The 15,059-nt window shown below is 41.3% G+C and overlaps 1 protein-coding gene across 1 annotated transcript in view; it reads left to right on the top strand.

Moving 5' to 3' along the window:
- FBP2 (fructose-bisphosphatase 2) overlaps positions 1 to 15,059 on the top strand; it is a 45,957-nt gene that overhangs the window by 14,619 nt on the left and 16,279 nt on the right. The gene's annotated exons all lie outside the window — the stretch shown is intronic.

The raw sequence follows: 15,059 nt of genomic DNA, 5'->3' as shown, positions 1-15,059 counted from the left end.
CCAAGTGGGCTTTGTCCCAGGGATGCAAGGATTCTTCAATATCCACAAATCAATCAATGTAATACACCACATTAAACAAATTGAAAAATAAAAGCCATATGATTATCTCAATAGATGCAGAGAAAGCCTTTGACAAAATTCAACATCCATTTATGATAAAAACTCTCCAGAAAGCAGGAATAGAAGGAACATTCCTCAACATAATAAAAGCTATATATCACAAACCCACAGCGAGCATTATCCTCAATGGTGAAAAATTGAAAGCATTTCCAAGACAAGGGTGCCCACTCTCATCACTACTATTCAACATAGTTTTGGAAGTTTTGGCCACAGCAATCAGAGAAGAAAAAGAAATAAAAGGAATCTAGATTGGAAAAGAAGAAGTAAAACTCTCACTGTTTTCAGATGACGTGATCCTGTACATAGAAAATGCTAAAGATTCCACCAGGAAATTACTAGAGGTAATCAATGAATATAGTAAAGTTGCAGGATATAAAATCAACATGCAGAAATACCTTGCATTCCTATACACTAACAATGAGAAAACAGAAAGAGAAATTAAGGAAACAATTCCATTCACCATTGCAACAAAAAGAATAAAATACATAATATATATCTACCTAAAGAAACAAAAGACCTATATATAGAAAACTATAAAACATTGGTAAAAGAAATCAAAGAGGACACTAATAGTTGGAGAAATATACCATGTTCATGGATCAGAAGAATCAATATAGTGAAAATGAGTGTATTATGCAAAGCAATCTATAGATTCAATGCAATCCCTATCAAGCTACCAATGGTATTTTTCACAGAGCTAGAACAAATAATTTCACAATTTGTATGGAAATACAAAAACCTTGAATAGCCAAAGCAATCTTGAGAAATCAACCTGCCTGACTTCAGGCTCTACTACAAAGACACAGTCATCAAGACAGTATGGTACTGGCACAAAGACAGAAATATAGATCAGTGGAACAAAATAGAAAGCCCAGAGATAAATCCATGCACTTATGGACACCTTATCTTTGACAAAGGAGGCAAGAATATATAATGGAGAAAAGACAATCTCTTTAACAAGTGGTGCTGGGAAAACTGGTCAACCACTTGTAAAAGAATGAAACTAGAACACTTTTAACACCATACACAAAAATAAACTCAAAATGGATTAAAGATCTAAACATAAGACCAGAAACTATAAAACTCCTAGAGGAAAACATAGGCAAAACAATCTCTGACATAAATCACAGCAGGATCCTCTATGACCCACCTCCCAGAATATTGGAAATAAAAGCAAAAATAAACAAATGTGACTTAATTAAAATTAAAAACTTCTGCACAACAAAGGAAATTATAAGCAAGGTGAAAAGGCAGCCTTCAGAATGGGAGAAAGTAATAGCAAATGAAGCAGCTGACAAAGAATTAATCTCAAAAATATACAAGCAACTCCTGCAGCTCAATTCCAGAAATATAAATGACTCAATCAGATAATGGACCAAAGAACTAAATAGACATTTCTCCAAAGAAGACATACAGATGGCTAACAAACACATGAAAAGATGCTCAGCATCACTCATTATCAGAGAAATGCAAATCAAAAGCACAATGAGGTACCATTTCACACCAGTCAGAATGACTGGTATCCAAAAGTCTACAAGCAATAAATGCTGCAGCGGTTGTGGAAAAAAGGGAACATTCTTACACTGTTGTGGGGAATGCAAACTCATACAGCCACTATGAAGAACAGTGTGGAGATTCCTTTAAAAACTGGAAATAGAACTGCCATATGACCGGCAATCCCACTGCTGGGCATACACACCGAGGAAACCAGAATTGAAAGAGACACATGTACCCCAATGTTCATCACAGCAGTGTTTATAATAGCCAGGACATGGAAGCAACCTTGATGTCCATCAGCAGATGAATGGATTAAAAAGCTGTGGTACATATACACAGTGGAGTATTACTCAGCCATTAAAAAAGAATACATTTGAATCAGTTCTAATGAGGTGGATGAAACTGGAGCTTGTTATACAGAGTGAAGTAAGCCAGAAAGAAAAACACCAATACAGTATACTTCCCTGGTGGCTCAGAGGTTAAAACATCTGCCTGGAATGCTGGAGACCTGAGTTTGATCCCTGGGTTGGGAAGATCCCCTGGAGAAGGAAATGGCAACCCACTCCAGGATTCTTGCCTGGAGAATCCCATGGAGGGAGGAGCCTGGTAGGCTACAGTCCATGGGGTCTCAAAAAGTCGGACATGACTGAACGACTTCACTCACTCACTCACTCCACACATATATACGGAATGTAGAAAGATGGTAATGATAACCCTGTATGCGAGACAGGAAAAGAGACACAGATGTATAGAACAGTCTTTTGGACTCTGTGGGAGAGGGCGAGTGTGGGATGATAAGGGAGAATGGCATTGAAACATGTAAATTATCACATGTGAAACAAATCGCCAGTCCAAGTTTGATGCATGAAACAGGGTGCTTGGGGCTGGTGCACTGGATGACCCAGAGGGATGGGATGAGGATGGAGGTAGGAGGGGGGTTCAGGATGGGGAACACGTGTACAATCATGGTGGATTCATGTCAATGTATGGCAAAACCAATACAATATTGTAAAGTGAAATAAATAAATGAATAAATAAAACTGAGATTTAAAAAAAATATGAAATCAAGTGGGCCTTAGGAAGTATCACCACAAACAAAGCTAGTTGAGGTGATGGAATTCCAGTTGAGCTGTTTCAAATCCTGAAAGATGTTGCTGTGAAAATGCTGCACTCAATATGCCAGCAAATTTGGAAAACTCAGTAGTGGCCACAGGACTAGAAAAGGTCAGTTTTCATTCCAATCCCAAAGAAAGGCAATGCCAAAGAATGCTCAGACTACTGCACAATTGCACTCATCTCACACTCTAGTAAAGTAATACTCAAAATTCTCCAAGCCAGGCTTCAGTGATACATGAAGTGTGAACTTCCAGATGTTCAACCTGGTTTTAGAAAAGTCAGTGGAACCAGAGATCAAATTGTCAAAATCTGCTGGATCATCAAAAAAGCAAGAAAGTTTCAGAAAAACATCTATTTCTGCTTTATTGCCTATGCCAAAGCCTTTGACTGTGTAGGTCACAATAAACTGTGGAAAATTCTAAAAGAGATGGGAATACTAGACCACCTGACCTGCCTCTTGAGAAACCTGTATACAGATCAGGAAGCAACAATTAGAACTGGACATGGAACAACAGACTGGTTCCAAATAGGAAAAGGAGTACATCAAGGCTGTATATTGTCACCCTGCTTATTTAATTTATATGCAGAGTCCATCATGAGAAACGCCGGGCTGGATGAAACACAAGCTGGAATCAAGATTGCGGGAGAAATATCAATATCCTCAGATATGCAGATGACACCACTGTTATGGCAGAAAGTGAAGAAGAACTAAAGAACCTCTTGATGTCAGTGAAAGAGGAGAGTGAACAAGTTGGCTTAAAGCTCCACATTCAGAAAACGAAGATCATGGCATCCGGTCCTGTCACTTCATGGGAAATAGATGGGGAAACAGCGTCAGACTTTATTTTTTGGGGCTTCAAAATCACTGCAGATGGTGAATGCAGCCATGAAATTAAAAAATGCTTGCTCTTTGGAAGGAAAGTTTTGACCAACCTAGACAGCATATTAAAAAGCAAACACATTACTTTGTCAGCAAAAGTCCATCTAATCAAGGCTATGGTTTTTCCGTTACTCATGTATGGATGTGAGAGTTGGACTATAAAGAAAGCTGAGTGCTGAAGAATTGATGCTTTTGAACTGTGGTGTTAGAGAAGACTCTTGAGAGTCCCTTGGACTCCAAGGAGATCCAACCAGTCCCTCCTAAAGGAAATTAGTCCTGGGTGTTCATTGGAAGGACTGATGTTGAACCTGAAACTCCAATATTTTGGCCACCTGATGTGAAGAGCTGATTCATTGGAAAAGACTCTGATGTTGGGCAAGATTGAAGGCAGGAGGAGAAGGGGATGACAGAGGATAAGATGTTTAGATGGATAACCGACTTAATGGACATGAGTCTGAGTAAACTCCGGGAGTTGGTGATGGAGACGGATGCCTGGTGTTCTGTGTTTTATGGGGTCGCAGGGAGTTGGATACGACAAGCGACTGAACTGAACTGAACTGATCTCCTTAAGGATGGACTGGTTGACTCTCCTTGCAGTTCAAGGGACTCTCAAGAGTCTTCTACAACACTACAGTTCAAAAGCATAAATTCTTCTGTGCTCAACTTTCTTTATATTCCAACTCTCACATCCATACATGACTACTGGAAAAAACATAGCTTTGACTAGATGGACATTTATTGGCAAAGTAATGTATCTGCTTTTTAATATGCTGTCTAGGTTGGTCATAGTTTTTCTTGCAATGAGCAAGCATCTTTTTATTTCATGGCTGCAGTCACCATCTGCAGTGATTTTGGAGCCCCAATCAATAAACTCTGCCACTGTTTCCACATCTATTTCCCATGAAATGATGGGACTGGATGCCATGATTTTAGTTTTTTGAATGTTGAGCTTTAAGCCAACTGTTCACTCTCCTCTTTCACTGTCATCAAGAGACTCTTTAGTTCTTCTTCACTTTCTGCCATAACAGTGGTGTCATCTGCATGTCTAAGGTTATTGATATTTCTCCCAGCAATCTTGATTCCAGCTTGTGTTTCATCCAGCCCAGCTTTTCTCATGATGTACTCTGCATATAAGTTAAATAAGCAGGGTGACAATATACAGCATTGATGTACTCCTGTTCTGTTTTGGAACCCATCTGCCATTCAGATATGACCTAAATCAGATCCCTTATGATTATACAGTGGAGGTGACCAACAGATTAAAGGTATTAGATCTGGTAGACAGAGTGCCTGAAGAACTATGGATGGAGGTTTGTAACACTGTGTAGGAGGCTGTGACCAAAACCATCCCAAAGGAAAAAAATATGCAACAAGGCAAAGTGGTTGTCTGGGGCAGCTTTAACCGAGGAAAGGAGAGAAGCAAAAGGCAAGGGAGAAAGAGAAAAATATACCCAACTGAATTCAAAGTTCATAGAAAGCAAGAGAGATAAGAAGGCCTTCTTAAATGAACAATACAAACAGAAGGAGGAAAATGATAGAATGGGAAAAACTAGAAATTTCTTTAAAAAAAAAACTGGAGATATCAAGGAAACATTTCATGCAAGGATAGGCATGATAAAGCACAGAAAATATAAGGACCTAACAGAAGCAGAAGAGATTAAGAAGAGTTGGCCAGAGTACATAGAACTATATTAAAAAGGCCTTAATGACTCAGATAACCACAGTTGTGTGGTCACTCACCTAGAGCCAGACATCCTGGAGTATGAAGTCAAGTGGGCCTAAGGAAGCATTACTATGAACAAACCTGGTGGAGGTGATAGAATTCCAGCTGAGCTATTTAAAACCCTAAATGATGATGCTATTAAACTGCTGCAAATTTGGAAGACTCAGCAGTTGCCACAGGACTGCTGGTCAGTTTTCATTCCAATTCCAAAGAAGGATAATGGCAAAAAATGTTCAAACTACCGTACAGTCACACTCATTTCACATACTAGCAAGATAATGCTCAAAATCCTTCAAGCTAGGCTTCAACAGTATGTGAACCAAGAACTTCCACATGTACAAGTTGGATTTAGAAAAGGCAGAGTAATTAGAGGTGAAATTGCCAGCGCTTTTTGGATCATGGAGAAAGCAATGGAGTATCAGAAAAATGTTACTTCTGCTTCATTGACTATGCTGAAGCCTTTGACTGTTTGAATCACAATAAACTGTGGGAAATTCTTTAAGAGATAGGAGTACCAGACCACCTTATCTGTCTCCTGAGAAACCTGTATGTGGGTAAAGAAGTAACAGTTAGAACTGGAAGTGGAACAACTGACTGTTTCCAAATTGGGAAAGGAGTATGACAAGGCTGTATATTGTCACCCTGCTTATTTAACTTATATGCAGAGTATATCATGCAAAATGCCAGGCTGGATGAATCACAAGTTGGAATCAAGATTGCCAGGAGAAACAGCAACAACCTCAGATATTCAGATGATATTATTCATTGAAGAAAGTGAAGAGAAAGTAAAGAGTCTCTTGATGAAGGTGAAAGAAGACAGTGAAAAAGCTGGCTTGAAAATCAACATTCAAAAAACTAAGTTCTTGGCATTTGATACCATCACTTCATGCACGTAGAAGGGGGAAAAGTGGAAGCAGTGGCAGATTTTATTTTCTTGGGCTCCAAAATCACTGAGGATGGTGACTACAACCATGAAATTAAAAGACACTTGCTCCTTGGAAGGAAAGCTATGACAAACCTACACAGCGTATTAAAAAGCACAGACATCACTTTGCCAACAAAGGTCCATATAGTCAAGGCTATTATTTTTCCAGTAGTCATGTATGGATGTGAGAGTTGGACCCTAAAAGATGTTGAGTGCTGAATAATTGATTCTTTTGCATTGAGGTGCTGAAAGAGACTCTTGAGAGTTCTTTGGACTACAAGGAGATCAAATCAGTCGATTCTAAAGGAAATCAACCCTGAATATTCATTGGGAGGACTAATGCTGAAGCTGAAGCTCCAATACTTTGGCCACCTGATAGTAAGAGCAGACTCAATTAAAAAAAAAAGAGAGAGAGCAGACTCATTGGAAAAGACCCTGATGATTGAGAAAGATTGAAGGCAAAAGGAGAAGAGGGTGGCAAAGGATGAGATGGTTAGAAAGCATCACAGACTCAATGGACATGAATATAAGAAAACTCAGGGAGATAGAGGAGGATGGAGGGGCCTGGTATGCTGCAGGCCATGGAGTCTCAAAGAGTGGGATACTACTTATTGACTGACCACCACTAACAACAGACCATAAGTTTATTTTTCATGTCTGTAACTCTATTTCTGCTTATATGTGGAATCTACAAAAAAAAAAAAAAGTGGGCTTCCCTGGTGGCTCAGATGGTAATGAATCTGCCTGCAATTCAGGAGACCTGGGTTCAATTGCTGGGTCAGGAATTTGCCTTGGAGAAGGAAATGGCTACCCACTCCAGTATTCTTGCCTGGGAAATCCCGTGGACAGAGGAGCCTGGCAGACTACCACCCATGGGGTCACAATGATTCAGACATGACTGAGTGACTAACACACACATAAAAAAAAGAGTACAAATAAATTTATTTACAAAGTAGTGGCTTCTCTTGTTGTGCAGAGAGTGGGTGTCTAGACGAGTGGGCTCAGTAGTTGCAGCACTGAGCTGTAGAACACAGGTCCAGTGGTTGTGGCACATGGGCTTAGTTCTTCCGAGGCATGTGGGATCTTTTTGGAATAGGGATCAAACTCGTGTCCTCTGCATTGACAGGCAGATTTGCATTTACACCACCAGGGAAGTCCTAAAACTTTTTCTTTTATTGTTTTTTTGGCCCCACCACACAACTTGTGGAATCTTAGTTCCCTGACCAGAGATTGAACCTGGGCTGTTACAGTGAAAGCCTGGAATCCTAACCACTGAGCAACCAGGGAACTCCCTAAAGGTAAAACTTTAAAAAAATTATAGTAAAACATAAGGTAAAAATCTCTAGGAATTAGGGCTTAAGTTCTTAGACCTAATTCCAAAATTATGATCCATAAAATTTTTTAAAATAATAGTTGGATTTCATTAAAATTAAAAACTTTTGCTCTGCAAAGAGCTCTGTTAAGGGGATGAGTATAAAAACTATAGAGAATATTTGTAAACCACATACCTGACAAAGGACTCATAGCGAGAATATAAAAGAACTTTCAAAACTCAACTGTAAAAATGCCAAACATTTTTTGTGTTCTAATTCACTTAGAACATGGAATATGAAGAGATAAGTCACAGAACAGGTAAGATAAGTTTTTTGGCAAATAAGCACATGGAAAATGTCCAGCATCACAAGTCATTAGGAAAATGCAAATTAGAAAATGCAAATTAAGTGTTGTATCTTTATGTGGTGGTGTGTACATAATCTACTCATGTTAAAATGCCATAGAGCTATACATGCACTTAATACCAATGTCAGGTCCTGATTTTAGTATTGTACTATCATAAAATATAATGTAACCATTTGGGGAAATTGGGTGAAAGGTACACAAGATCTCTCTGTATTACCTGTGCAACTTCCTGTGGATATATAATTATTTTTAAGTAAAAACTTAAAAGAATTTTTTTAAAAATTTATTTTATTTTTGGTTGTGTTGGGTCTTCATTGTTGTGTGAAGGCTTTGTCTAGGTCCTGCAAGAGGGAGCTACTCTCTAGTTGCAGTGTGCAGGCTTCTTGTTGTTGTGGCTTCTCGTGTTGCAGCGCATGGGGTCTAGGGTACACAGGCTTCAGTAGTCGTGGCTTGCCGGCTCTAAAATGTGGGCTCAGTAGTTGTGATGTATGGGCTTATTTGCCTGGTGGCATGTGGAATCTTCCTGTGCAACCTGTGTCCCCAGGATTGGCAGGCAGACTCTTAACCACTGGATCACCAGGGAGTCCAAAAATGTTTTTTAAATTTAGGAAAAACCTAAACTTTAAGTGACAGAGACTGATTAAATTTGGGGTGTCCATACAATAGACTAGTCAGAATACTGGTGAAAAAATATATATGAATGTGAACAAATTTGCATATGTATATGTGTGTATAAATGTGTATGATGGAGAAGGCAATGGCACCCCACTCCAGTACTCTTGCCTGGAAAATCCCATGGGCGGAGGAGCCTGGTAGGCTGCAGTCCATGGGGTCGCGAAGAGTCGGACACAAATGAGCGACTTCACTTTCACTTTTCACTTTCATGCATTGGAGAAGGAAATGACAACCCACTCCAGTGTTCTTGCCTGGAGAATCCCAGGGATGGGGGAGCCTGGTGGCCTGCCGTCTATGGGGTCGCACAGAGTTGGACCCAACTGAAGCGACTTAGCAGCAGCATGTGTGTAAGAACTGAATGCAACAACCATGGGCCAGATTGCACTAGGAGGTAGGAAAGCAGATGTAAACAAGACAGTCAAACTGCCAGCATGGAGCTTACAGTCTATTTAGGAAGCCAGACAACAATCATGCTAACGAGTTATGTTGGGAATGTCAGAGGAAAAGCATTGAGTACCCAGAAGACCAAACCTTGAAGTCTGGGAAGGCTTCCATGGGGAAGCTGATGTTTTACCTGAAACTTGAAGGCTGACTATGAGTTCCTCAGGCAAAGGGTATGGGAGAAAGGAGAGAGCCATTCTGACTAGAAACAAATGCACAGGCAGAGTCCCGGAGTTCACATGCAGGATGGAATGTTCAAGAAGAGAAAATAAGCTTGGTGTTGCTGTAGCACAGGGCCTGGTTTTAGAGGGGCAGAGGATGGTGTTGGACAAGGCTGGTTAGCCAGCAGGGGCCAGGTCTTCGACGACCTGGTAAAAGGAGTTAGGAATATTGGGCACCAAGGCAGTGGGGAGTCAGTGAAATGTTTCTAGAAGAGAAGGGCCATAGGTGAGGGCAGGGTGAGGATGAAGTCAGGAGACCAGGCAGAAGGAGATGGTTTGTTCAGACCAAGTAGTGGTGGGGGTGGATAGAGAGGAAGGCATGGTCCTGCGGAGACAGCTAGCAGGACTGACTGGACTGAATGATTGAAAGGCTATGGATGAGGGCAAGGATGATGGTCAGGAGATGGTGAGGAGGATGACATTCAAGTTGCTCCAGGAACCATTTGTCAAGATGGGCAGCAGTGGGAGAAGATCAGGAATTTGGGGAGAGGAGGGTGAGAAGGGGCAGAGAAGTCCATCTCAGACATGTTAAGACTGAGGCATCTATGAAATACCTGAGCAGGAATGTCTGGTGGGCAGGTGGCTCCAAGGCTGGGCTCTCAGGGGAGATGGAGCTGTAGGTCTGGGAGGCAGCATCTGTGTGGGGCTTAGAATTTTGGCTGCAGGTGAAATGGCCAAGAAGTGTGTAGAAAATAAAGAGAAGAGAGCTTTATTAGTTAGGACTCTGTTATAAATGTCAGGGATGAGTCAGGAAACCACAAAGCTTCAGAGAGGGACTGGACCAGAGAAGGTCAGGCCAGGAGAGCTTTTTCCCTTGAAGTCTCTCATCTCACCTTCCCAGTTTTCTCTTGTTCTCTAGCCAGTGGCAGAGGAAAGATGGTCACCCATAACTTCTATGTGGATATTCACCAGAATGCTGCAGCCCCAAACAGATTTCTGGAGCATAGAGTGGGCCACTTGGAGTCACCGCATTCCACAAGGTGGCAATGAAGAAAGTTCTTTAGATGTTCTGGCTGGATATTCTGAGTGCTGGGAAGAACCAGGAGGGGCACTGACGTTTAAAAGGTCCGAAGAAGGGGAGCTGGCAAAAGCAAATGAGAAGGCATATGGAGAGTCTTAGAAAAAAATTTGGAAAAGAGGGAAGTGGATAGAAGCTCAGGAGAGACACATCTTATGAACAAGATAGCAGCCACTGGATCTAGTGCTGCCAAGAGGCAGAGTAAGAGGAAGACTGGAAAGTGTATGCCCAATTTAGCGGCAGCCTGCAGCGAGGACAGCAGAAGGGAGTTAACCAGTGTAGACAGATGTTTTCCATTCCAGAACCTAGATGAAGACAGAGATGGGGCAATAGCTGGAGGGAAGCCCTGGGTCTAGAAAGTATTGTTTAAATTTTTCTAAGGCCAGTGAACTAAAGAGCCTCTTGATGACAATGAAAGAGGAGAGTGAAAAAGTTGGCTTAAAACTCAACATTCATAAAACTAAGATCATGGCATCCAGTCTCATCACTTTATGGCAAATAGATGGGGAAACAATGGAAACAGTGAGAGATTTTATTTTGGGGGGCTCCAAAATCATTGCAGATGCTGACTACAGCCATGAAGTTAAAAGACGCTTGTTCATTGCAAGAAAAACTATGAGCAACCTAGACAGAGTATTAAAAAGCAGAGATGTTACTTTGACAACAAAGGTCCATCTAGTCAAAGCTATGGTTTTTCCAGTAGTCACGTATGGATGCAGGAGTTGGAATATAAAACAAGCTGAGCACCGAAGAATTGATGTTTTTGAACTGTGGTGTTGGAGAACACTCTTGAGAGTCCCTTGGACTGCAGGGAGATCCAACCACTCCATCCTAAAGGAGATCAGTCCTGAATATTCATTGGAAGGACTGATGCTGAAGCTGTACTCCAATACTTTGGCCACCTGATGTGAAGAACTGACTCATTTGAAAAGACCCTGAAGCTGGGAAAGATTGAAGGCAGGAGGAGAAGGGGACGACAGAGGATGAGATGGTTGGATGGCACCACCAACCCATGGACATGAGTTTAAGCAAGCTCTGGGAGTTGTTGATGGACAGGGAGGCCTGGCATACTGCAGTCCATGGGGTCACAAAGAGTTGGACACGACTGAGAGTCTGAACTGAACTGAAGGCCAGTGAGGTCTATTTGTAATTCAAAGCCAGAGAAGCCAAAGGGAGAGGGGTGATTCTTTTCAAGCCCCAGTGCAGAGTCTGGAGGACCAAGGACAAGGTGTGAAGCCAAGCAGAGGCTGCAGGATCACAGCTCTGAAAAAGAATAAGCTCTAGTTTGGTAGAAATCAGAAAACAGAACTCTGGTTTCATACACAGAAAATGTAATCCTTCTGATGACTAAAATGTGATATTTCAGAAACTTCAATGGGGAAAACTAAAGATTTTAATAAAAAATCCAGCTCTGCCTTTGACTTCCCCTTTGCTGAAAGTCCTTAAGAGATCATGCTGTAGAGCAGTAGCTCCCACACTTTAGTGTCAAAGGTTGATTCTGGCGGCCCAGGGTTTCTGTTTCTGTAGGCCTGAGGTGAGGTTCAAGAATTTGCATTTCCAAGATTTCAGGTGATAATGCTGCTGCTTGGCCACATTGAGAATCATTTCTCTAGAGCCTGGTTCTCAGAATCTGTATGTGGCCTGGGAATCTGGAAATAAAGCAAATTTATAGAGTACATGTGCAAGTTGGATGAAAATGTATCTAGCTGCAAGAAAAAAAAGGGGGGGTTAGAAAGAATGCAAGATTGTGAAAGTAAGGAAAAATATTAAAGGTAATATACTGTTTTAATTTTTAAATTAGTGTTTTTTGTTGTCCTGAGAAAATATGAAAATAACAAAAATATTAAAAGGAATGTGGCATCTTTAAAAAAGAAGGATAAAATTTGGTGTAAAAATAAAGGCCTTAAGGGAATCCCTGATCATCCAGTGGTTAGGATTCTCTGCTTTCACTAAGCGTGAGGGTTCAATCCCTGAGAGGGGAACTAAGATCTCAGAAGCTGCACAGCATGGCCAAAAAAAGAAAAGTCATTGTGATTTTACTAGCAGACAGCAAACTTGGTCCCATATTCCAAGTGCTGTTGAAAAGAATGCTGGCTTCCCACCAAGAGACTTAGGTCAAGCCCCAGCTTTATCACTGTCTGGTTTCAAGATGCTGTGTACCTTTCTGACCTCCGTCTCTTCTCTTTCAGAAGAAGAGAAAAATTCTCCTTGAAAAACAAAAATTCTCTTTCAAAAAAATTTTATAGAGCCTCTTCATTGTTTCATAAAACATAATGAGAAAGTGCTGTGCTGTAGGGAACCAAAATTTTCCACCCCAAAAAGTGTCTCCATGGCATGAAAATTCATTTAGGCTGATTATTTTTAAGGTCTGAAAGACTCAGGAAGAACCTTTAATCTACACCCCAGTTGCCTAAAACAATGTGGATAGTAAGATCTTGTTTCTGGAAGGGAGCTATTACCATCAATATTATAGTAGGAAACTAGGCTTGTAGACTGGGAGGAACTTAGCAGAATCTGTTTGTTAGAATTGCACTCTCTATCCGATTGTCTCCGCAGGGTCCAGGGGACATTTGTTTACCAAACATTTGCTTTTCCATCTCTGTGTGAATTGCCTTCCTCACCTCTGAAGTCCCAAGCCACTACCTCCAACATCCTCTTTGGTCTTTAACTGATGATGAGGGCTTTAGACATTTTGGCGAGTTACAGTTTTCCTGGGTCTCTCCCATTTCTATGTATTACTAAACCTTTTTTTTTCCTGTTAATTTTTCTCATATCAATATAATTCTTAGAAAAGCCTGAAGAACTTAAAAGGGTAGAGGAAAATTTCTTTCTCCCTGACAGTACTTTAAAAAATATAAAATCTCATATAATTACAATCTATTTTTTTACCTTGAAATTTTTTTTAAGAAACTTCTTGATGGTCCAGTAGTTAGGGCTCCATGATTTCACTCCTGGGGGCCCAGGTTAAAATCCCTGGTTGGGGAACTAAGATCCTACAAGCCACATGGCATGGCCTCCACCCACCACCCCACCAAATTTTTTTTTTCAGGAATTAATTATCATAATGGACATGTTTCCAATGTGTGTGTAATATTCAAGCTCACTATCATTCTCTTTCCTATGAACGTAATCACCAAGTCTGTCTTCCTAACTTTAAATGTGTTATCTTTCACCTCCATCAGTTTCCAGTTCTCTGGAATTTTCTGCTCCTGAGGAAATCTCTATGTAGTATTTCTGGACCTTTCTTTTTGTTGCAGGAAGGGAGATCCCTTCCGGTGCTCAAGAGTGGGTTCTTGTCTAACACTCGGAAGTGAATTGTCCAAGGAGACACATGTGCTGACAGAGCAAGAGGCTTTACTGGGAAGGGATGTCCTGGTTATGAGCAAGAGGGAGAAGGAACCCAGGGCTGCTCTGCTACGTGGCTCCCAGTCTCAGTCTTGGGTTTTATGGGGATGAGATTAATTTCCTGATCATCTCTGGCCAATCATTCTGACTTTGGCCTACTGGTGCACACATTGCTCAGCCAAGATGGATTCCAGCAAGGAAGATTTTGAGAGGTTGATAGGACATGTGGTATCTCCTTTTGACCTTTTCCCAACTCTTCCAGTTGGTGGTGGCTTGTTAGTTCTGTGTTCCTTTAGGACTTCCTGGCTTAAATAACTCATGCAAGTGGTTACTATCGTGCCTGACCAATGTGGGTGGTTTCAGTCAGTGTTTCCCCTAACATTTTAGCCAAAACCCACTGGTGTCTAGAGAGAACACAGCCTCTAGCTGAATATCTGTGGTAGCTACTCTAGTAAACAGATGGGAGAAAATCGAATGACAGAAACAGTGAGGCCAACAATTTTTGATTTGATCCTTGCATAGGAAGCACCACAGTCTTTGGGGATGGTGATCTTTGGGAAGCAAGTTTGGAGCTTCAGCTTGTCACATATGTCATACTTATTTGCTCAGTGTGTGAAGCTGAAGCTAGTTGGATCTGTTGTTCTGAAAATAGTTCATTCAGATCTGCCCATTCACTTTTCCTTCAAAGCTCCTCTCACATTTGCCATCCATAATGATGTTAAGGTGTAGAACCAGAGCCCGAGTGTTCCTGCAAACATTCCCCTCCCCCACTGCTTCCAAGGTGTGTGCAGTGTAGTCAGAATCTTAGACGGCGGTGGAAAAAGAACTGAGCAACCCCTGTGGCCATGTTCCTGCCTCTCCTTCCCCCATCCAATCAGCTCCTTACAGTGGGGGCAGGAAGTTCACTCTCCTTTTTTCCAAATTCATAAGATTTGATTCCTTGTTTTTTTGAGCATAAGAAGATAGGGAAGGACAAGCCCTTCAAGAGATCCTTGGAAAAGCAGGTTGTGAAATCCAGTCTCATCTGCGGCTCTCCCCTTCCATCAAGAACCTTCACTGCTTCTTCCTTGGATGCCTGCCTCCTCCTGTCTCACTGAATTCCCACTTCCATGCACACTGTTAGCTAACAAGAGAGGCTTCAAGAAAATGTCCAGATTGGTAGACTTGGGACCTGGGGGTGGGAACAGGCAGGGGCAGGGCCTTGAAGAGGCAGTTGCCTGGGTCTGCTTGATGTTGGGTGAATTATCCAATCACTCAGGCTCTGAGTTTTTCATCTGGATGATGGAGACCATAAAGATACCTATCTCAGAGTGCTGTTGTGTATGTAGAATGAGATATTGCACAAAATCAGAGCTCAATGACCTTGGTCATTTTAATCATTATGGAGCATGGTTTATGATTTTTAAGAGAGGCTGTGA

Source organism: Oryx dammah, unplaced genomic scaffold (genome assembly GCF_014754425.2).
Source record: "Oryx dammah isolate SB20612 unplaced genomic scaffold, SCBI_Odam_1.1 HiC_scaffold_1, whole genome shotgun sequence".
NCBI lineage: Eukaryota > Metazoa > Chordata > Mammalia > Artiodactyla > Bovidae > Oryx > Oryx dammah.
This window is presented reverse-complemented; position numbering and strand designations above follow the sequence as displayed.